At 33.7% G+C, this 25,880-nt stretch overlaps 1 long non-coding RNA gene across 1 annotated transcript in view; it reads left to right on the top strand.

Moving 5' to 3' along the window:
• The window catches only part of LOC131514609 (uncharacterized), a 320,799-nt gene that overhangs the window by 278,335 nt on the left and 16,584 nt on the right, over positions 1 to 25,880 (top strand). The window contains exons 3-5 of the long non-coding RNA XR_009263163.1: positions 2,368 to 2,493; positions 17,571 to 17,613; positions 18,503 to 18,598. This is a non-coding gene — a long non-coding RNA (uncharacterized LOC131514609). The remainder of the gene's footprint in view (positions 1 to 2,367; positions 2,494 to 17,570; positions 17,614 to 18,502; positions 18,599 to 25,880) is intronic.

The following is a 25,880-nucleotide window of genomic DNA, read 5'->3' as shown; positions in this document are numbered from 1 at the left end:
GCTAGATTATTCACAATTAGGTATTACTTTGTTTCATGGGCCAAATGCATTAGCATTTGTCTAACTCCTATTAAGGTCAAGATGTATGGATTTGCTCAAGTTAATAAATAAAGGCTATTCACATTAGAAATGTGTCATAGATTGACTAAGTGTTCCTTTTTGCTGTAGATATAAAAATTTATTTGTTATATTGCCTTAAGGTTTCCAATGTTATGTGTATATTCCCCTCTACCCTTTTCAAACACCCACCAATATAAATATGAATATGTCAAATAATAAGTTTCCAGGTATATGAAAGTAGGACATATCATAATTTGCTAATTAAATAAAGACTGTTATCTAATCCATATGCTTCTCAATCAAATAGATAGTGGCCCTTCATATATATGCTAAAATACAATTATTTCATCATAGAGTAGTGCATTTCACTTATTATTAAAAAATATACAAATTTTATATTTACAGAAATTTAAAATTGATCCAAACACCTGCTCTAAGTTTGCTTGATATAGTTTGTCATGTGTATTGAACGATGTTCTTATGGAGTAGCTCAAAGAAATGAGATGAACTAGAAATATGGATTGAGTAAATAAAATAATGACATGCATAATTCACATATTAGCATACATTTATTTAGTTAAATTTCTTGTTTTCACCTGGCAGATAAATATGTGTGCTTTTTATTGGCAGTGGGAAACCCCAACCCATTATAGCATGAGAACTCAGCTTCCTTTTGTTTCAGGTCCATAGAGCAAGAAATGTGGAAGGGCATTTCTGTGAAGATAGGTGTGTGGGTCATAAGAACTGATTTTTAGAGTTGGGACCATGATAGCTGTCTCTACTCTGGATCCCAAGTGACAGAGGTGCATATCCATTTTATAGTGGGGTGTGGGTTTGTATGTATATGTGTGTGTGATTATAACAACCTTACAAATCATGTAAGGGGCTCATGGAGCAAGTTCTCTTGCCTAGGTCCAAGGACAGTCATGAAAAAATCTACACACATCTTGGAAATCTGGATTTGAAATATGCTGTTTTTTGTATCTATGAATAATAATGCCCTAATTAAATAATAGCTTTATCATGTAGTTATTGAATTAGTACTTGATCCAAATTTTAGTGTTCTGCACATTAACTATATGCATGTAAAGTCCTCTGAAATGAATCATTTGGATGTTGTAAATGCTAAGTTCAAAAATATCACATCTTGTTAGCTTGCTGCTTTTTAGGAAAACTTTATCCGGGTTATATACTGATATTAATTTTTAAAGTGACATGGATCAATGACCAAAGAGTTTAAGTATTTATTTCCCTGGATATATATTATCCTATTGCTTAGTAGATGTCAAAGATATGATACTTACACCTTTCTGATTAAGCGCCTGTTGAACTTTAGATTGCAATAATCAAAGACTTGTTCAATTTAAATTTTAGATTATTTAAGAAGTCTTCAGCAAAAAAGACATTATAATATGGGATGATTACTGTAGATGTTATGAAAGAGGCTGTTAAATCCAGTGGGAATGTTCATCAGCATACTGTAATCAGCAACTAGAGAGAATGCTTAATTACAGTTATTTAGGTGACAAGTTGATGTAGTAGTGGTGTTGAAAGCAGAAAAGGATGCCTGTGTTAACACTTGCAACATGTAAGAGGAAATGAAAACACATCAATATCAACTAACGATCTCATGATATGACTGTTCATATTGATTTCTCTTATTCTATAAATTCCAAAAGTAATTCTCACTACTACTTGCTTAAATGTTTCTGAGAGAAACAGTATTTTGTATGAGAAGTAAAATCTTAGATATTAAAGAAAGCTTATTTTATTTTATTTTATTTTATTTTATTTTATTTTATTTTATTTTAATGACTTACCTAGTGTTTAGTCATTACAAAATAACATTGATTTGACTAGTGCCTTAATTCACCTTCTTGGTAGTATAGAACACATGCAATTATTTCTGATTTGTTAAGGAGAATTCTATCATAATCTATGCTTTTAAAAGGAGAACTCTTTAAAATTCTTAATCATTTATATTATTTATAAGTCAACTTTATAAATCTAATGACCATTGTATTATTTATTAGTTTCTTATGGCTGCTGTAACATATGATTTCAAACTGTGTGGCTGGAAAAAAACACACATTCATTCTCTCAGTTCCATAGGCCAAAGTCTGAAATGAAGGTGTTGACAAGGCGGCAATCTCACTAACTCCAGGAGAGATTTTATTCCTTGCCTTTTCCAGCTGCTGGGGGCTGTCAGCATTCCTGGGCTTGCAGCTGCATCACTCTAATCCATGACTTTGTAGTCACATTGCCTTCTTCTCTTCTCTTTGTATCTTTCCTCTATGTCTCTTATAGGACACTTGAACATTTCCTACGAGACACTTGACATTGAATTTAAGGCCTACCGGATAACCCAGGATAATCTCCCCTCTCAAGATCCTTAAATGAATTCAACCTGACAATACTCATCTATCCAATAAGGTAATGTTCATACCAGAGATTAAGAGATGGATATATCTTTTTGGCCATCATTCATTCCACTAAACTGGCTTTTCTTATGATAGTTTAATTGATATATATTTTTTATTAGGAATAAAGTGGAGTTTTGGGGAGCAGATTCTAGCAATATATGACAGATTAACTGAATATGATGTACATTTAGGAACCATGATAATGACACATTTTATTTTATTTATTTTATTTTTTTAACATTTGTTTATTTTTGAGAAACAGAGAGACAGAGCACAAGCAAGAGAGGGGGCAAAGAGAGAAGGAGACACAGAATCCGAAGCAGGCCCCAGGCTCTGAGCTGTCCGCATAGAGCCCGATTCGGGGCTTTAACCCACAAACTGTGAGATCATGACCTGAGCCAAAGTCAGATGCTTAACAAACTGAGCCACTCAGGAGCCCCAATAATGACGTATTTTCATATTGAGAAGGAATGCTAATATGAAGTATATTTCTGGGTTACAATTAATTCCTGTGATTGTAAGTTTTGTTTTAATGAACATTTCTTGATCAAATGAAAGTATCTTATTGTCTTTAATTGTTATAGGGTGCATTGAAATACTTCATCCTTACTGATATGAAAATGCATATTTCAGGTTTGCTAAGTGGGCATTTAGTTATTTTGACTTCTATGAGCCAAGTGCAGGTGGACAAGTAAAAGAAAGCTCTGCAGGTGTTTGGAACATAGTAAATTAAACATAATAGAAAACAACAATATAATTATAATATTGAAAAGTTGGAACACATACATACATAATTAAATTATTATCTATTTAATCTTGCATAACAAAACAGATGAGAGAAAATTATAGTCTTGATTCGGTGGGCCTATTAGGCAAAGTTTTAAGGAGTGTGTAGTTTTTGAAAAGAGTTTTTCAAGATAAATAAGAGTGACTAAGTTCTGGGTAGAAAGATATAGGGAAAGGAATTGAGTCATAATGATATCCAATTATGGTATAGTAAATGGAGTGACAATAGAATGACCACAGCGAGATTTTCATGCCTTTCTATGGAGCTTAGACTTCAGATTGTCAAAGGAGAGTTAATAAAGATATCTAAAAGGAAAAGGGTATGACCATATGAATTTGTACTTTGATGGGATTATTTGGTAAAAGTGTACAAATGAGCTAGAGGTAATAAAGGATTGGGGTGAGGAGATAATGCTTACTAATATATTCCTTTTCTTCTTTTTAACTGAAGTATAGTTGATACACAATATTATATATTAGTTTCAGGTGTACAATAGTGATTTGACATTTGCATACATTATGAAATGTTCACCACAAGAGGTAGTTACTATCTGTCATCATAAAGTTATTGCAATATCATTGACTACATTCCCTATGCTGTACTTTTCATATTTGTGAATGTAAGGATACTTATGACATTCTTATGACTGGAAGTGTGTACCTCTTAATCCTCTTGATCTATTTTGCCTACCCTCAACCTGCCTCCTCTCTGACAACCATGTTTGTTCTCTGTATTTATGAATTTGTTTCTGTTTTGTTTGTTTGGTTTCTGAATATAAGTGAAATAATATGGTATTTCTTTTTTATTTATTTCAGCTAGCATAAGAGTCCATTGGTCCATCCATCCATGTTATCATGAATGGCAAGATTTTATTCTTTAAAATGACTGATCATATATCTATCTATCTCTCACAATGTCTATATATCTATGTAGATATATAGATATATGTATCACAAATTCTTTATCCATTTATGTATTTATGGACACGAAATCACTTTTACTTCGTGTATATGTCTCTTTCTCAATTAATCCAGGCTTTGAGTTTGGGTCACTGGGTGGATGGGACAGTAGTGTGAGCTGACCCACAGAGAACTGTAGAGTAATGGTATAAAAGAAGATAATATTGAAGACAGTGAAAATATGGTTACCAATCAAATGAATGGTCAAAACATGAGGTTATGAGCAGAGAGAATACATCATTGTTCAAGGCATAGATTCCCACTAGAGATTTAAAAAAAATGAATTTTTGGGGGGAGGAGGGTGAGAGAGAGACAGAGTGCAAGGGGGGGTGGGGGCGGCAGAGAGAGAGACACACATACAGAATCTGAAGCAGGCTCCAGGCTCTGAGCTGTCAGCACAGAGTCTGACTCTGTGCTGGAACCACAAACCACGAGATCCTGACCTGAGCCGAGGTCAGTCAATTAACCCACTGAGCCACCCAGGCGCCACCCCCCACCCCCACTAGAGATTTTTGAAAAGTGAGAGGAAAGGAGAAAAAGGTAAGATAACCTCCCAAAACACTGAAAGTCAGATTGAGATTATATCTCGTGGTGTCCTCCTACTATGTGTATAGAAGGAGAAATACCACCATTATCCAAAACATAAATCAGAACCCTGGATTTTCCTAGAATTCCCTCTTTTTTTTTTTTTTGCCTCCTTCTCTATACCAGTATTATCACTCAATCTATCATAAAATCATATAGATATTAATCCTTATACATGTCTTCATTCAGATATTTCTTTCTAACCTTACTGAACTCACATATGTACTTATCAGTCTCTCCAGTGGACATCTCTGTGCTTTCTCTGATTTCATGTGTTTTCTCTGATTTCAGTCTTGTCCCTAATTCACATTGTACCCATACTTTCAATATGAGCTATCTCAGAAAAATCTGGCTACAGACTCACCTGTTTAAATTCAGTCAATGTCTACCCAGTGCTCTTTGTATAGTCTGGTTCAAGTGAATAGCACACAAGACCCACGATTATGTAGATCTGACTGAAAATTCGCTCACCTCTTAAACCATATGTGTGTTTACTCATACTCTTAATTTTCCTTAGCATGACCTTTCTGTTCTTCTTTATTTTTTTAAATTTTTTTTTAACATTTATTTATTTTTGAGAGATAGAGACAGAGCATGAGCAGGGAAGGAACGGAGAGAGAGGGAGACACAGAATCCGAAGCAGGCTCCAGGCTCCGAGCTGTCAGCACAGAGCCTGATGTGGGGCTCAAACCCATGAACTGGGAAATCACGACCTGAGCTGAAATTGAGTCAGACGCTTAACTGACTGAGCCACTCAGGTGTCCCTGTTCTTCTTACTCCCTGTACTAAGTTTTCTGAATCCTTTTCTCTTGTTTGGGGTCAGCTCACCTTGGATTATACCTCCTTCCTCAGAACAAAGCTCTAAAAGAATACTGGTTTGCATTACATTGAAACATTTCTTTAGATTATACTGCACCCACTCTCCAGACTATACATACTGACAGTGGCAAACATTTATCCTTACATTTTCAACTATTGTCACTGGCCTTCAGTAGATACTCATTTTTTTAATGGAACTTATGTGATTATTAGATTTTTTCTGAAAATAGAAATGCAAATTTTAGACTAGTAGTCAGTATTTACAAAACATGCATGGAAAGGACTTGTATTCATAATGTATATATAAACCTCTTTAAACTCAACGTTAAGAGGGGTTCCTGAGTGGCTCAGTCAATTAAGTGTCCCACTCTTGATTTTGGCTCAGGTCATGATCTCACAGTTCATGAGTTCAAGCCCCACATCAGGCTCTGTAGTGTCAGCTTGGAATTCTCTCTCTCCCTCTCTCTCTGCCTGTTCCCTGCTCCCTCACACACACTCTCTCTCAACATAAATAAATAAACATTAAAAAAATAAACTCAATATTAAGAAAATAAGCAATTTGGAAAAACAGTGGGAAGAAAACTTGAATGGAAACTTTAACAAAGTATTAATGCACATGGCAAAAAAACGTGAAAAGATGTTCAAAATAATGAGTAATCATAAAAATATGCATTAAAACCAATACACAAAATCTAGCATACACTCACTAGTATGGCTAAAACTAAAAAGTTTGACAATACTAAATATTGATGATGCTATGAAGACTTTACCTATTGCTGGCAGAAGTTACAATCAGTATAGTAGTTTTCAAGATCAGTTTTTCATTTTTGGTGAAGTCAATGAGACAAGCACATGAACCAGCAAGCCAGCTCATAGATATTTATCTAAGAAAAAAGAAAGCATATAGAGACCTATACGTGAATGTCCATTATAGCTTTACTAAAACAGCTACCAATTTCCAAATATTGGATAAATATATCTGTGGTATATACATTAGCTAGAATACCATTCATCAATACAAAGGAGTAATAAATCCCAACAATGCACATGAATCTCAAAAACAGTATGTTAAGTTAAATAAATTCAGATACTAAAGGTTACATTCAGTATGAATTCTTTTATAGGAAATTCCAGAAAACGCAAAACTATAGTTACAGAAGGCAGTTCAGTGGTTAATGTTAAGAGGACATCAAAGATAAATTATGAAGTACAATAGTTATAAAACTCTAAATGTATTTAAAATACTCCCATAGGTCGGTTCTAAAGAGTTCAAGAATTCCTTTTTTTTTTTTTTTAATTGTTTTTGATGTTCATTAATTTTCGAGAGAGAGACAGAGCATGAGTTGGGGAGAAGCCAAAAGAGAGGGAGACACACAATCTGAAGCAGGCTCCAGGCTCTGAGCTGTCAGCACAGAGCCCTACGCAGGGCTGAAACTCACCAACCATGAGATCATGACCTAAGCTGAAGTCGGATACTTAACTGACTGAGCCACCCAGGCGCCCTGGCCAAGAATTCCTTTCAAACTTTATTCAGAATTGTGGTATTCATATGAGCTGAAATTTCCTATTCCATGTTCTCTATTCACTCTGCTCTTTCGTATTCAAAGACTAAGCCATGGCAGAATATGAGCAGTGTCGTTTCCCATTGTTTATTTTATCAAAGAAGAACAAGTAATCTGAAGAGTCAAATATTTGTAAGCCTTGGGGCAGATATTGATGGCCTGGACTTAAGGAACATAAATTCTTAGTTCCCTGTCAGTAATGGAATGGATCCAGCATGCATCTAGCTGTTCACTGATTTAGGTTATCAAATGATCACATTTTCAATAAGACTAATTCTTATCGTCTAAGTATTTTTCTGATAATCATTACATGTTGTCTACCCTAACTCTTTTTTATCACTCCTGGAAACATTTTAGAGATTTGTGTTCCAAATGAAACTTTGGAATTTGGGTAACTAAATGTTTAAAGCTATGGTATTAGGCTAAATGGGTTAATTGTATTATTTTTTAGTTATTTGATTATATATTTAAACTATTCATTCTGTGTCTTCTAATACCTCAATTTCTGCCCCTCTGAGGAAGTTGTGAATAACAAGTATCTGTTTAAATTTGTAGTAGATATTGGTTTGTGAGAATGAATTGAAAGTTTCTATCTATTGCATTACGTATATAACCATTATAGAAACATCAGTCTCACCTGGGGTTTATACTGCCTCAAAAACTACAACTCTGCTTCAATAAAATCTTTTTTTTACAACAGTGGAAATTCCAAATCTTATCGTTTAAGAGATTTTTGGCTGCAGGAATAGACAAGCCTTGAGTCAAACTGGCTTTATAATAAAGCAATAGTTCCCAAAATATGGTCCCCAGAACAGCAGCATTAACATCACTAAGGAACTTGTAGAGATGCAAATTTTCTAGTCCCACCATAGACATAGTAACTCAGATATTTGAGGACTGAGAACAACAATTTTTGTTTTAACAAGCCCTTAAAATGATTTTGAGAATCTGCAATCAAAATATATTATTCGAAAAAGAGCAAACATAGACATGGGGCAGGCTCCAGTTTGTGAAATAATAATTTAGGTTTTGTGGATATCACTTGGCAAAATAATTTGAAGTGAATGTTGGAAAACAGAATTTAATTTGAAAAAATGAGCTTTTCCTTAAATAAGCAAGCTCATATTTTGATACAAAAATTGTTAGCATTGGTTTGAAAATATTTCCTAAGGATACAATAAAGTTGTTGTCGTGGTGGTGATGGTTGTTTTGCTCCATAGGCATCTCTTCCTGCCAAAACTAAACTAAACTAAAATCCTAAAACAATTCATTGTCAAGTTGACACAAATGGTCTTAGTCCCTAACATTTGCATCATACTTAGCTGGTCTCAATTTTCAATACTTCTTTTGGTCATTAATAATCCAAACTGGAGGACAGATTATTAACTCCACCTGAGAAGTACATTGGCTCTATGGGATCGGTTTTGTATGTGGTAGAGTTTAAAGCAAACATTGTAGAACTTACTGATCAAAAATTTCAAACCTTTTTGTATAGGAAAATTTCTCCTTGGGACTGTGAATGTGGGTGCTTGTTTTCTACTGGAAGTACCTTTATTGTCTATCCATGTGATTTGTTTTCATTAGTTAGTCATTGCAGAATCATTTTTCAGTATATGTACATTTTTTTTTTTACTACATTGTGTCTACAAGTGTCATTTTCAGGAGACTCTCTCTGGTGTGTAGGAGCTTCCACCTATTTTATATGTAAGGCTTTTTCTAGGGATTTTCTGCTTTTGTTCCAAGTCTGTTTCATATTGTTCAGTTAGGAGTTGGCAGCATGGAAATGGGGCTGTTTCCTATTAATGGTTTTTGCTTTTATATTAAATCCCCTATTTCTGAGTTAAGGCCATTCACTGAAAATAAGAAGAAAACTGAGGTTTCATTTGTTTCTAGATCTCTTCCTGAATGCTTTCTTAAGATTATATAAAGACTATTCTTGATATTTAGACCTGAGAGAACTTCAGATATTGTGTGATTCTATTTTAATTGGTGTTTTCTTCTTTCTGGTTTGAGTTGGATTTTGCAAAAATCTCTTTTGTTCATTTATCCTTTGGAATGCCAGCCTTCAGAAAGAGAAGTGGGCACACATATATAATGATATCATCTTTTTCATTATTTTCGTTGGTATTTTCTTTACAATTTTTTTTAATGTTTATTTTTGAGAGAGAGAGAGAGACAGACTGTGAGTGAGGGAGGGGCATAGAGAGAGACACACAGAATCTGAAGCAGACTTCAGGCTCTGAGCTGTCAGCACAGAGCCCAATGTGGGGCTTGAACTCACAGACTGCAATATCATGACCTGAGCCGAAGTTGGACACTTAACGAACTGAGCCACCCAGGTGCTCTGGTATTTTCTATTTTTATTAATTTTATCATTAGAGTTAGCAGGTATGATTTATTAATCCAGGACCAGCTAACAGAGTTTGTGGGCTCAGTGCAAAATAAAACATGTGAGGCCATTTTTTCAAAAACTAAGAATGTCAATACGACAACAGCCCCACTTAGACTTAAATATGTATGGTAAATTGACATAAATTTTGTAAAGCTTAGCAGGCAACCTTTTATTGTGAACTGATGAATTGATGTTGTATATTCTTTTCTAAGTATTAATGCTTATAACTAACTACAGAAACAAATCAGGATAACAGTTCAACTGTATACCATATTGGAATTTTCAATTCCGTACATCCTCAGTTACTAGAACATTAAAAGAATGTACTCCTATATCTGTTCTCTATCAAGAGTGCAGTTAGTAGAAATATCACATGACTGTTAAGGGAATTTTCTAGTTTTTAGAGTGTTGGAAAAGTTTCATTCTGTATTTTTTTCTGTCTTTTTCTTGGTAGAGGAGACATATGGAGAGTTTATTCCCATTGATTGTCTTGAAAACCCTAATACCCTGTAACAATGTATGTTATTTCCTCTGTAGAGATACCTTCTCTCTTTTTAAAGGCCCATTTTTGTGTTGCATCCTTTTGAAGAGATCAAGTGATTGACCCGGACTAAGTAACAAATCTCTGCATATGATAAAGATTAGAATGCAAAGAAATAGCAATTGGTTGATTTTTGTTTTTAATTTTGTTTTTTCCTGCTAAGAAATCTTCTATGACTCTGACATCTATAGGATGAAGACCAACTCCTCCGGGTGTCTTATGAGGCCCTCCATGGCCTGGTGACTTCCAGTCCCTCCATTCTCTTCTCTGGTCACACCCGTTCTAACCTTAAACTCTACACGTTAAACTCTCTTGCAATTCTTCAACATGATGGCTGTTTCATGTCTTGGTGCGTGTTATTTCCCTGGGGTATGATGCTCTGATGCCCTTACCACCTACTTTAGACTGTCTTGGTAAAATTTTCTTTCTCCTTTAGGTTGTAACTTAGCATGTCACCTCCTCTGTGAAGCAAGCCTTGATACTCACATGCTTGGAAGCTCCTCCCCCAGTGTAGTACCTTGTATACTGGTCCTTTATGGCAGTGAATGTATTATATCATATTTGGCTCTTTACGGTTGTATCTGTATTTTCACTAAACTGAGCTTTTTGTGGACATGGATCATGCCTCTTTTCATTCATTTACCTTTTACACTTAACACAGTGTCTTGCCTATAGTTGGCACTAAATAAGAACTTGTTGAATAAAATGAATTGAGTGAAATTTCAAAAAACTCATTGAATGAAATAAATAAATGTAATTTTATTTATTTATTTATGTATTTATTTATTTATTATTTTATTAGTTTCTCTCTCTCTCTCTCTTTTTTTCTTTTTTTTTTTTTTTTTTTTTGGTATCAGGAGTAGAATTTGGTGATTCATCATTTACATATAACACCCTGTACTTATCAGAATAAGTGCCCTTCTTAATACCCATCAGCCATTTAGCTCATCCCCTGTGACCTCCCCTCCATCAACCCTCAGTTTGCTGTCTTATAGTTAAGAGTCTAAATGTAATTTGGGGTGCCTGTGTGGTTCAGTTGGTTAAGCACCCTGCTCTTGATTTCAGCTGAGGTCATGATACCACTATTCGTGGGTTTGAACCTTGAATCGGGCCCTGTGCTGACAGTGTGGAGACTGCTTGGGATTCTCTCTCTCCCTCTCTCTTTGGCAATTCCCCACACATGTGCCCTCTCTGTCATATAAGCATTTTAAAAAACAGTCTAAATGTAATTTAAAAAAAAACAGGTATCCTTGACTCAAAAGCTGCATTAATAAAGAAATCTTGAATCATTACCAGAATGTTAGATTTCTCCCATAAACTCAAAGGGAACAAGAAAAATAATTATGGAATAAACTTAATATTTAAAATTTGAATTTAAAACAGAGAAGGTAATATTATTACTCATTTCCATTTGCAAAAATATACATAGAACTTTAATAAATTATTATATTTGCCTAATATTTCAGAGTTCTCAAAGGATACTTATATACTCTATTTCATTTGTCTTTTTTTTTAAGATTCTATATGGTATTTGTTTTTCTTTGTCTGACTTTTCTCACTTGGTATAGTGCCTTCAAGGTCCATCCATAGTGTCACAAATGGCAAAATTTCTGAGGGACTTAAGTTAAATTAGTATGTTTTCTTTTCTTTCTTCTTTTTTTTTTTTTTGAGTTAGTTTATTTATTTATTTATTTATTTATTTATTTATTTATTTATTTATTTAAGCATGGGAGGGGGAAAGAGATGGAGAGAGAGAAAGAATCCCCAGCAGACTTTGCACTCTGCCCTGAGCCTGAAGCAGGACCCTGTCTCACGACCATGAAATCTTGACCTGAGCCAAGATTAAGAGTCAGATGCCTAAAACTGAGCCACTCAGGTGCCTCTAGTATGTTTTCTTTTCTTAAAGCAACCCTGGTTTCTAACCATCTGTTTTTTGCTGTTCTTCAGAGACATATGCTTAAATAAAAGATATGTGAAAAGCACAAAACAGAATGTTTCCAGATGCAGGTGGTCCTAGATAATTTTGAAAAGTGCATGTGGGAATGTAAAAAAAAAAAAAAAAAAAGGAAGAAGAAGAAGAAGAAGTAACAGTACATGGAGTTTATTTGCTAATATTTTTAGGGTAAGATTTCTGGGGAAATAGAAATTTTGACAGCTATTAAACTCTTTTTACAGGGAAAGATAAGCTGGTTCCCCAATCCACTGCAACATTGCATACTTGTCTTCCATTTATTTTGTGGTTATTACATTTTTAGATAAAATGCCTTTAACAGGAAAAAACCACTATATAAACTCTCCATGACCAAAAAAAAAAAAAAAAAAGGGCAGCACATCATAGGCAAATATATCCACAGAGGGAGGATTAAATGGAAAGGCTGTGTGAAGAAAACTCTCTCCTTTCACATCTGATATCCACAGTTGTACATGTGAGTCTGAAAATTGATCCCAAAATATAAGTTTTTAATAAATATGTTATCCCATTTATAGCAGTTAAGATGACAGAGTTGCTCTTATACCTCCCACTCACTAGATGAAATGACTTTATTTTTCATTAGGGAATTATTTAATTTTTTTCTGATAGGACAGTAAAATGTAAGCTATTTTCATAAGAATATTTGTAAAACTGGATTGAATTATGTTCTCTCTCTTTTTTTTTTTTAGAAGTCTGTGGGTATGAATAAAAATTTAGGAAAATGTTTAAAAAAGGTAATATGAATATTTGTAGAATAAACGAACACACAAAATCATTTCTTTAGCTATAATATCAATGGAATAGATCTTATCATATAATAATGGCTTTTTTCATACATAAATATGATTCTATTTATTTTCTTTTTTTTTTTTTTTTTTTTAATTTTTTTTCAACATTTTTTATTTATTTTTGGGACAGAGAGAGACAGAGCATGAACGGGGGAGGGGCAGAGATAGAGGGAGACACAGAATCGGAAACAGGCTCCAGGCTCCGAGCCATCGGCCCAGAGCCTGAGGCGGGGCTCGAACTCACGGACCGCGAGATCGTGACCTGGCTGAAGTCGGACGCTTAACCGACTGCGCCACCCAGGCGCCCGATTCTATTTATTTTCAAAAGAGGGGGCATTTATTGTGAGGGCACCATGTTACAATTTTTTATGCTGTGATAATAAATGATTAAATCATGTAATTTATGAATTAACTTTTATTATATGATTTTTAAGGCTTTAGATTATTTTAAATTTTAGTATAACACTTTGAATAGAATTCTTTCTGACTGATATTTTTAAATTTCTTGTCTTATTTATAAGTAAAATGTACATAAGAAAGCATAACTGAATACATAATTACTATTTTTATTTGAATAATTATGTTAGTTCAGTTAAGAATAAAAAAAAAATTAGGGGTGTCTGGGTGACTCAGTTGATTAAGCCTCTGACTCTTGGTTTTGGATCAGGTCATGAACTCATGGTTGGTGAGATCAAGCCCCAAGTCCAGCTCTGCCCTGACAATAGGAAGCCTGCTTGGGATTCCCTCCCTCTCTTTCTGCCCCTCCCCCACGTGCTTGTTAGCTCTGTCTCTTAAAATAAATAAATAAACTTGAAAAAAAGAATAAGAAATAATGTTTTTATTTTACCTTCTCTTAATGGTTATTCACTGATGCTCTTTCTTTCTTTATGTAGATCCAAGATTCTCCTAAATAATTTTCCTTAACTTTTCTTACAACAGGTCTGCTGCCGACAAATTGCCTCAATTTTTGTTTGTCTGAAAAAGTCTTTATTTTTCCTTCACTTTTGATAGATAATCTTGCAGGGTACAGGATTTAGGTTGGTGGGTTTTTTTCTACCCACATTTTAAATATTTCATTCTGCTCCCTTCTTGCTTACATGGCTTTTGGGAACTTAGATGTAAGGCTTATCTTTTTTCCTCAATGTGTTAAGGTTTTTGTCCCGTTTCTTTCATGATTTTTTTTTTTTTTGCCTTTTATTTTCTGTAAACAGTATGCCAGCATATAGGTTTTTGTTTTGTTTTGTTTTGTTTTGTTTTTTGGCCTTTATTCTATTTGATTTTCTCTGAGCTTTCTGGATCTGTGGTGTTGTGTCCAAAATTAATTTGGGAATATTCTCAACCATGATCATTTCAAATACTTCTTCTGTACTTTTCTCTCTTTCTTCTTCTGGTATTCCATTACATATATGTTGTCCCACAGTCCTTAGATATTCTGGTGTATTTGTTTTTTTGTTTTGTTTTGTTTTGTTTTGTTTGTCCTTGTTTTCTTTGCCTTGCAGTTTTTGAGGATTCTATTGATATGTTCTGTAGCTCAGAAATTTTCTGATCCATGTCCAGTCTACTATTAAGCCTATCAACAGCATTCTTCATTTCTGGTATGGTGTTTCCTACCCACCCCCCCTTATTTATTTATTTATTTATTTATTTATTTAAGACAGAGAACGAGAGAGAGAGAGAAAGAGAGCACCTGCTCACGCAAGCAGAGAGAGAGGAAGAGAGGATCCCAAACAGGCTGTGCACTGTCAGGACAGAGCCCAAAATGGGGCTCAATTTCACAAACCTTGAGATCATGACCTGAGCCGAAATCAAGAGTCAGATGCTTAACTGACTGAGCCACGCAGGTTCCCCTAGTGTTTTTTATCTGTAACATTTGGTAGGCGGGATCTTTATTAGGCTTTCTTTCTCTCTGCTTATAGTGCCCATCTGTTCTTACATGCTATCTGCTTTGTCCATTACAGTCCATTACGGTCCTCCTTAACATATGAATCACAGTTATTTTAAATTCCTGGTCTGATAATTTCAATATTCCTACCACATCTGGTTCTGATGCTCACTTTGTATTTTAAAATGTGATTTTTGCCTTTTGTTATGCCTTGTGATTTTTTTTTCTTGATACCAGACATGATGTATTAAGTAAAAGGAACAGCTGTAAATAGACCTTTAGTAATATGGTGAGGTGTGGGAAGAGGGTAAGCAATCTGAAATGGCCCTCTGATCAGGTCTCAGTCTTTTAGTAACTGTAGGCCTTTGGACTGAATTTCACAATTGTTTCTCAATTTTATTGTCCCTGCTTCACCATGGGACATTATGGCTAGAGTGTGTAGGCTGGGGTGTTGGGTATTTTCCTTCCCTACATGGAAGGCTAAAGCTAGTTGAAGTTAGGTTTTTCCCTTCCCCAGGTAAGTCTGACTCTGATAATACCCCAGCAAGTTAGGCTCTAGTTAAATAGTTTCACCTGAAAGCATGTCTTGTTAAGAACAGAGTTCTCTGGCATATCTTAAATGGTTCCTTTCTCCTCCAACTGCTGGAAACCCAAGGGGATTTTTCTCTGATACTTACCAAGGGAACCTGGCTGAACAGTTCAAGGTAAATGTCACAATATTGTGGGGTCCCACTAGACTGGGGACCCTGGAATTTTTAACTCTTAAGAGTGTTCACAATACTCCTCCAGTAAGGGTGGAAGAGACGACTTTTAAGTTCTTCACATGCTTGAGCTGAACTGAAAGTCTCATATCTAAATCAAATTCTGCTTTTTCTTTCTTTCCTTTTTTTTTGTCTTTTGGCTGTGTGTTGTTATTTTATTTTTCCATATGTTTCATAGTATTTTTATGAAACTCGGTATCTTTTTTAGGACAGCAGAGACAGATAAATCGATTGTATGCAAATGTATCTCTTTTTTTCTCCTAAGCCTTTGGTGTGGTAGTTTCAATTAATCCAAACAAAAGTATTTCTAGTGGTGGTGGGCACTATAAATAACTTCAGCATATGTCAGCCAACACATGCCTCAAGGCATAATTTGTGATTAAGGTGGGGCCATATGGTTTTTCTCCTTATCTACTCTGCTATCAGCTTTAGGTCTTCCTTTTGTGTTACATTTCTTTCTTTCTTTTATTTTTTTTAATGTTGGTTTATTTTTGAGAGAGAGAGGGGAGAGGTAGAGAAGGAGAGAGAGAACGGCAAACAGACAGAATTCAGAGCAGGCTTCAGGCTCAGAGCTGTCAGCATAGAGCCCAACGCAGGGCTCAAACCCACGAAACATGAGATCATGACCTGAGCTGAAGTCAGATGCTTAACCAACTGAGCCACTCAGATGCCCCTTTTTTGTGTTATATTTCTATGGGGATTATCTACAAAAACAAAGGAACACTCCCAGGGGTAAATATTGTAACTTTTTACCTGATACTTGCTACCCCAATACTTAAGATCATTCTGATTAAGCCACAGGCAGACACTATGTCCTAGCATCTCAGAATTTTGGGCTTCCCAAGGAGCTAATCTTTTCCCACTCTCTAGTACTAGGCCCAGCGATTATCCTACTGCTTCCCATGTAATAGAGGATATTTTTCCATTCTCTTTCTCCAGCAGCATTGAACTTACACCTGTGCCATCAGAATATGTTTTTGTTGCCCTTTCCCAAAGATAAAGACTTGTTTTCTAGGGGACTAAAGCAGAAGGGTGCTGGTAAATTTTGTGCTCCTCATGTAGCCTGTGCTATTCTCTACTTCAACGTATATACTATGATGGATGCTTTCTCAGGACTCTGCTCAATAATCTTTGTGGGTATCTAATGAATTATATTGTAAAAAAGTCATCAAGACTTGGTAAACTCTCCCTATATGTGTAACATCCTAAAGGCTCCACATTTTCTCATAAAAATGCTGAGGACACTGGTGGAAAGCCATTAAAGCCGAGGATGTAAGAACAAAAGACTTCTATTAATGAGGAAAGGGTATGGATAAGTGCTGAGCCCAGAACCAGATATGAGAAGTAGAAAGAGCAGGGCCAGTGAAGCCAATCCTCTGAGACTAAGAGACACATTGCCTGCATAAGACACGTTTAATCAGACCGATATCTCTTGTCCCCACCATCAGGGTAGCAATATTGGGTAGAAAGAAACCGTGGGTACCTCTAGAAGTGCTCTGTTATCTCCATAGGCATCCATAATAGGACAACACTAAAGGAAGATTCACTCCAAGCCTCCAGCAGGTTATCTTATCTGAAATCCTCATAGTCCAGCATAGCTCTGCCTGTTGCAAGTAAGCAAATGTTCAAATCCCCATGTATCTCTTCAGGTGCTTGCCTCTCCATAGATGAAGGACCGATTGCTAGTCTTGCCACTTCAACTTTTTGGTAGTTTCAAGTAAAGTTGTGAACTTGCTGTTTTCCTGGATTTTTGTTGTTGTAAGATTGTGACACTCTTTGTAGGTCTTTGTACCTTTAAGTAGATATGTGATATCCAGTAAGGCTTTTAAAAAATTTATCTGGCTTCCTAAGATTTATTTTTGGTGAGTTGGTTACTATAAATTCCTCCTTGATAGCCTGAACAGTAAATCATGTAATCTTTTCCCTCACTTATTTCATTTGCTGTAGACTCTTTCAACATTCACAATAATTTGTTTCTTCAGTTTTCAGGTGATCTCATCAATTTATAAAACATTTCTTCACCTTTGTCTCATTTGCAGGTTTAAATGTGATTCCTAACAAAAGCTTTGGGGAAACTTGAAGGTATTTGCCTCTTTATGTTATTTCTGACTCTCTCTGTTTCTGTTTCTGTCTCTCTCTCTCTCTCTGTATATATATATATATACATATATATATGTATATATATATATACGTATATATATACATATATATGTGTATATATATATACGTATATATATACATATATATACATATATATATATATATGTATATATATATATATCTTATTTTGTTCTGCAAATAAGTTCTAGTTGCTGCTCCCAAATGCTGGTTTTATTATTTATGCAACAAATAGGTCAATGTGTGACTATTGTAATATTGCTTTAATTATGAATCCAATTTCAATAATTCTGTAAAATTTTTTTAATGTTTATTTATATTTGGGGGAGAGAGAGAGAGAGAGAGAGAGAGCGAATGGGGGGAGGAGCAGAGAGAGACCTAAACAGAATCTGAAGCAGGCTTCAGGCTCTGAGCTGTCAGCACAGAGTCTGACATGGGTCTCGAACTCACGAGCTGTGTGATCATGACCTGAGCCAAAGTCGGACACTTAACCGACTGAGCCACCCAGGCACCCCTCAATAATTCTGATGACTTCAATCTGTGGGTCAGTTAAGCATGTTTTCTTAGAAGACAGTTTCATGGAAAGCACAAAACTGAGGGTATAACTTGTATGAATTTATCAGTGCTATAGACTGAATTTCTGTGTCACCACGCCCCCCTCCCCATTCATATATTGAAATTCTAATCTCCAAGATAATGGTGTTTCGAGATGGGGTCTTTGGGAGATAATTAAGTCATCAGGGTGGAGACTTTATTATGGGATTAATGCCTTTATAGGAAGAGTCAGGAAACAGCTTTTTCTCCCTTTCTCTGTTTCTCTCTGTCTCTTCCTCTCTCCACCATGTGAGGATAGGATAGGAAGACGCTTCTTTGAAAACCATGAAAAGTGCCCTCACCAGACATTGGATCTACTGGCACCTTGATCTTGGACTTCCCAGTCTCCAAAACTGTGAGAAACAAATTTTTATTGTTTCAGCACACAGCTTATATTATTTTGTGATAGTGGCCTAAACTAAGACAATTGATACTGTATTTTGGATTATAATTTGCTCTATATCAACTTTGGGTTTACAGTAATCATGGTGTTGACAAAGTGAAGGGGGAAAAACATTTATGAGACCACTTTGGAGGATAATTGTGTAAAAGATAGTTCTCTTTGGCTTTGGGTTAACTCATACACTCTTTTACAACTTGTGAATTTAGAGATTGTTGAAATCTTAGTCCAGCACTTATGCTTATATTTCCATGTGCATGGATTTCTTACTTCCAATAAGAGATTATAAGAATGAGACAAGAACAATATTCAGGAAGTCTGTTTCTGCTTCTGTAAAGTTGGAGTAAAGTTAGTGTTAGTATACTTCATATTTTTCTGCAATATTCTAGTGTCTGGGTAAATTTTGCAAATTCCAGGCAATTTGGGTCAATGTTCTATAGCAGTTTCTGAGACCTTTCTGCTTATATCAGCATTTCTAATTTCCTAAATCCACCAGCAGGCTCTGTCCATTAGAGTCAAGAAGAATCTTTCTCTTCCCTTCATTTTTACATGTTGATAGATTTTAATTTAACCTATCTATGAGGTTGTTATACATTCTATAAGATCTCCTTTGATTCTTCATGCCAGTTTGTCAGGTGGTGATTCCAAACTGCTACACTTGGCTTGCAATCTTTAAAACATTACTTGAGTTTGAGTTCTATTTTAACTTTCCACCGTCATTCTTCATGAAAGCTTTAAATGAAATATTGACATTTCCCATATTCATTTAGAATATTATATGCACCCTCTGCAGTTCTTCACATTTTTGCATGAAATAATTTCAAACATAGGGATATATAATTTTAAAGATAATTCTTATCAGTTTGAGCTTTCCCTGACAAGCTATTAGTCTTTGAAATATTTTACCCAATGCTATGATGTCCTGTCAGAGAAGAAGCAGAATTCATTGCCTCCAAATTCATTTGAGCAGTGATAGAATGTCATTATAGGCATTTATCATTCTTCATACACTCAAAATTTTGGTAAATGAAGTGCATCTGGGTCTTCTTTGGGGTCATCACAATTAGCACCTAAACAATATAAGTGTGAAATATCATTTATCAGTCTTCATAATGAATTAATGTCCTTGTTTTATCTTTATGATAGTTGTACCTGTCAAAAACTTTACCAGCTTCAGTACTTAAAATCTATGAAACTCTGAGAGGACTGTTGAGGTATTAAGCATTATTGAGGAGTTAATACTGGGGTATTATTGATAGTAACTAATACACAAATCGTTATTATTTAATTTATTATTATTTTTTTACTAAAACGGCCACCATTTAAAAGAGAAAAATAGATTAATTATTTTATAAAAAGTAAGTGACATGTTTACAGGAACATTTTAATTTTCTTACTTCTACATGGCCAGCTACTGGTAGAGTACTTTATGTACAGAAAGGGCTTACTAACTATTGTTAGTAAGTAAAAATTGGAATAAGTTTTTGAACTTGGTTAATAGTATTTGAAAGATTACATAAGTGATTATCCAAGTTTCGGTTTCAGTTTTGATTTTTGATAAATCTTAGTATTTTGGGACCTCAGTTTCATCATTAATAGGATTAGAGTATTGGATTCATTGGTTTTCAAGGTAGTTCTTAAAACAAAAATGTCAATTATTTCATTTATTTTAGATGTTCCTAGAGATATTTCTTATAATCCTGTTTTCAGTTTTTTTTCTCAAATTAGTGACACTATGTTAATTTTCTTTTTACCTTATTGCATTGTCAATTAAAATAGAAACTTGCAAAATATCACTGAGTCCCAGGTTAACATACAAGTGAGCATAATTCTCCTAAATTGGTGATTGGTTCCCAGCTTGTCTTCTTGTTTTGAGTGATTTTTCAAATAAGGACATAAGATATGTATATATGCTTTTATTTCTTTATTTCACAATTCAGAATTTCATATCTCTGAATAATGTGCTCTGGTTACATAATACAGAATATATAACTGGTCTAAGCAAGGATTGAAGTAGTTAACTCTTAATAAGTTGAGCATATTTAGGAATCTATAAAATTTGTCCTCATATACTTTGATAAAAATTTACAAATAAAATTCTAGAAGTTAATTTCAAAGACATTGCCCTATTTGGGGAGTAATGCTGGATATTAAGTAATTAAGTGATAATATAGTGCCAACTGGGTCTGATTCATTAATACTTTTCATGAAATAACAAATGCAATGTTACATCGAAAGATATAAATAATTGTAAATTATGATTGTAATTTTTTCTATAATATCAATTGGAGAAAAATATATTATTTTAGGATTTCTCACATATATTAAAGTAGATGGTAAATTTGGGATTTAATACATGGAACATATGCCACATGCAATTTAGAGTTATTTTATATTTCAATTAGTTAATAAGCTTAGTGATATATATCATCTTAAAGAAGTTATAGCAAAGCTGATCATTTCAATAACTAATTAAACTTAATATGAAAGAGTTGGCTTAACTGCAAATGTTCTTTAATTTTATGAAAGATCATATGAAAGTATTAAATTATTTTCTCATTTGCTTTGGGATAAAAGTTATGAAATGAAAGAGACATTTTTTTCCAGTCTAATAAACAAGTTTAGTAATTTAGAGCAATTTCAGTTGCCTTTTTAAAGAGTTCAAAATATGAAGAAATTAATGAAGAAGTACTATTGACTTTATGCATTTTTTTAGACCTGATTAAAGCCGTTCATAATCATGTATTAGGATAAAATTTTATCTACTATATTCTGGCATTTTTTATAGATTCTGATAATATCCCTTGGCATGTATAATTTTTTTTTTAAATCAGAGGTTTGGAATATAGCTAATATACACTAAAGAAACTATTTTTTTAATCATAGTGTCTTTAATTTTAATTTAAACAAAGAGTTCTTTGTATTATACGGTTACTTGAGTTTAGAAAATTAAAATGAGTGAGAAAAAAATATATAACATGAAAACTTTAAGATCTGTTACTAGAAAGCAAATACTAAAAATAGAATATAGACCTGTTTCTAATAGCAATATATATTTTTACAACAATTTTTTTCAATCCATAGATATATTTTATGCTTAATGTCTGTATACACAGACATTGTACACATAGGTGATATTGTTAAAAATTATCTGTATGTACTTAATTTAAATTGTCTTAAATGCTATTTTTTGCATTAATGAGTGGTTATGTCAGTGTTTTGAAGAAATATATAGAAATTTAATATTAATGAGTAAGATAGTACTAGAGTTTTACCTATATGTCACAGATAATAATTCATTAGGGAAAACTATATCTAGGATGTAACTATAACCATAGGCTATAGAGAAAGAAACATAGCAGGTATAACAAAAAACATAAAATATTATGACAGAATTGTGATCAGATATACTATTCTTATCAATAAACATGAATAGGCCTAATGCATGTAATAAAATAAAATAAAAATTATTTTGTTATTACTCATCTGCCTGGATGGGTTACACTTTTGTAATTGTCACAAAGACCCTTGTTCCATTAAATTTAAAGAAATATTCAAAACCATTGTATTCATTCAGAGTGGTTTAAAATGTATTCTTAGGAATAAATTTATTTCGGAAATTTAATGTTTTTTGATTTGGATGACATTTCAGAATTTCATCAAAACTCCTTTACCGTAATTACCAGACATTAAATGGAAAAACCTAAAATCCTAACCTGTCATTAGAGGCTTCTTGTGTGATTACTTATATAACTTAAGATAAAAAAAATAATAAATTTGCCATTCCTCCTTTGATATGAAATTATTTCATATCTATTTACTTAGCTACAAATCATCAACGTGTATTCAAACGTATATTTGACAAAGCCCACCATGCAAATAACTGGGCAACTGTTGTTTTATTTCTGAGTAGATCTACTGCAGAGTCATATTACTTTGATTTGTGGATGGTTTTAGACACCTAAATGCTTCAACCCTCTCTTGTTCTCATAAGCCTCACATTGTATCTTTGGAAAATTGTATTACAAATCTGTACCACAAAAGATGAAAGGCAGCATCCTGAAAGAGTCAGAGAAGAAGGAAATTTATTTGGAAATTTCCAATGAATGTGTTTCTTTCTTTGAGAAGTGACTATATTATAGGCATTTCTTCTGTTTCTAACAATACTATTGTTTCTCATTTTTATTTAACTTCCAGTTAGTTAACATACAGTGTAATATTAGTTTCAAGTGTAGAACTTAGTGCTTCATCACTTACATACAACACTCAAATGCTCATCACAAGTGCCTTCCTTAATACTCATCACCCATTTAAGACATCCACTGCCCACCAGCCTCCAGCAACCCTCAGTTTGTTCTCTACAGTTAAGTGTCTGCTTTCTGGTTTGCCTTTTTTTTTTTTTTTTTTTTTTACTGCCCCCCTCCCTCACCATGTTCATCTGTTTTGTTTCTTAAATTCCTCATATGAGTGAAATCATATGGTATATGTCTTTCTCTAACAGTACTGTTATCAAATGTGTACCATTCTCTTTGAAAAGAGAATGGCTGGCAATTGTTTTGTTTATCAGGAAATACACAGAACAAATACAATTTTCTACTTCTGCTTATAGTTTGAATCTCTGGTGAACAGCTTGCTCATTTCTAGAGTGAGCACGTGGCAGTAGTATGAGTATCAGTGGAATAATTCTGACATTTGGTTGATAAGATTTGCTTTAAAATATATTTACAAAAATTCTGTTTAGTTGATATATAGCTCCTCACAACCTTTATAAATTTCAAACTCACTTGATTTTCTCATACATAAAACTTACTGAAATGTTTGCCAAAAAAAGCAATTCTAAATAGGAAGGAAAATAAAGAACACTATAACTGATTTGTTTCTTGTAGAGCTGAGATGAAGCAAAGAATCAAAGACAAGATAATATATCCTTATTTATCTACATTTATTTCATAGCAAATGTTTTATGCAAATATACGCAATTAACATCATCATTTTCAACATGGTGGTTATATATTTTTGTAGGTATTCCCTCCGTGGTCTCCTGCATTTCTATTTTCTATACTTAATTCTAAGGTATTTTTCTTATCTGCAGTATATTACCTATTCTTCTGTAAAAATATTGAAGTATATGGAAAACTTTTTCTTAGAATGTTCTTTTACCAATTTACATTCATCAAGCACAGTATTGCATATTAATAGACAATCAAGTTCTACTTCAGGTACAAAGGTTAAAATATTTTAGAATTGAAGTTTTTCATAATGAGTTGCTATGTTTAAATTTTGTACAGGTTCAGCAAAATAAGTTTTAAATATTAAAAAAGTAATGAATTATTTTCTAATATTGACTACAGTTATTATATTAATATGTGAGTCATAATATCTACAAAGAGTAGTTTTTTTAAAAAAGTTTATTAATTTGTTTTGGGAGAGAGGGCAGAGAGAGAGGGGGGGATAGAAAGAATCCCAAGTAGGCTCTGTGCTGTCACCATAGAGCCTGATGCAGGGCTCAATCCCACAAACTATGAGATCATGACCTGAACCAAAATCAAAAGTTGAACACTTAACTAGCTCAGTCATCCAGGGTGCCCCATAGAGTAGTTTTTTGTTTTGAAATAGTCTGAATGTGAATGGATGGAAAAGGTATTATATGCAAATGATAACCAAAAGAGATCAGAGGTGGCAATGTTTATATCAGACATAAATAGACTTTAGGTCAAAATGTCATGAGACAAAGTAAGTCATTATATAATGATAAAAGAGTCTATTCATCAGGGTTATATGTAACTATAACTATGAGCCAAATATCAGAGCACATAAATATATAAAGGAAACATAGATCTGGAGGGGAGAGGTAGGCAGCAATACAATAATAATAAGAGACTTCAACATACCACATTCAATAATGAATAGAACATCCAGACAGATAATCAATAAGGAAAAAACAGACTTGAACAGTACTATAGACCAAATGGACCTTAAAGACATATAGAGAATGTTCCCAATAACGCAAAATAGACATTCTTCTCAAGCACACATGGAGCATTCTCTAAGATACATCTTATGATTAGTCACAAACCATTCTTAGCAATATTAAGAATATTAAAATCATACCAAGTATCTTTCTATCACAATGGAATAAAACTAGAAATTAATAACAGAAAGAAAATTAACAAATATGTGGAAATTAATCAATGCAGCTATCTCCAATCATTGGGTCAAAGAAAAAAATCAAAATGGAAATGAGAAAATATCTTGAGACAAATGAAAACACAATAATCTAAGCCTTATGAGATAAAGTAAAAGTAGTACTAAGAGAAAAGTTATAGCATGAATGTCATATTAACAAAGATCTCAAACAACCTGACTTCACAACCCAGGAACTAGAAAAAGAAGAAGAAACCAAGACCAAATTTGGCATAAGGAAGGAAATAATAAAGAGTAAAACAGAAGTAAATGAAATAGGTAATAGAAAACATCAATTAAACTAAGAGTTGGTGTTTTGAAAAGATAAAATTTAAAAACCCATAGCTAGACTAAGAAAAAAAGAGAGAAGGCAAAAATAATGAGGAATGAAAGAGTATACTCTACAACCAATGTTATGGAAATAAAAAATATCACGGGGGACAATATAAATAATTATATGCCAACAAACTGGGTAGCCTGGAAGAAATGGATAGATTCTTAGAAACCTACAATGTACCAACACTGCCATGAAGAAATAGAGAATCTGAAAAGACCAACAATGTTTAAGGAGATTGAATGAGTAATAAAAATCCTCTCATCAAAGAAAAACTCAGGAGCAAATACCTGCAGTGAACAGTTCTACCAAATATTTAAATAATGAACAATCCTTAAATTTTTTCCAAAACATTGAAGAAGAGGGAATAATTCCAAATTCATTTTACTAAAACAGAATTACACTGATACCAAAGACAAAGACACTACAAAAAAGGAAACTACAGGCCAATCAATATTCCTGATGAACTAGGTACAAATATTCTCAGCAAAATGCTAGCAAAATAAATTCAACACTATGTTAAAAGGAGCATACACCATGACCAAGTGGGGTTTATCCAAGGAATTCAAAGAAGTTTTAACATACACAAATTAATAAATGTTAACAGAATGAAAGATAATAACATGATAATCTCAATAGACAATGAAAAAGTATTTGTCAAAATATATATTTTATTGATAAAAGCCCTTGACATGTTGGGTATAGAAGTAATATACCTCA

Source organism: Neofelis nebulosa, chromosome 6, assembly GCF_028018385.1.
Source record: "Neofelis nebulosa isolate mNeoNeb1 chromosome 6, mNeoNeb1.pri, whole genome shotgun sequence".
NCBI lineage: Eukaryota > Metazoa > Chordata > Mammalia > Carnivora > Felidae > Neofelis > Neofelis nebulosa.
This window is presented reverse-complemented; position numbering and strand designations above follow the sequence as displayed.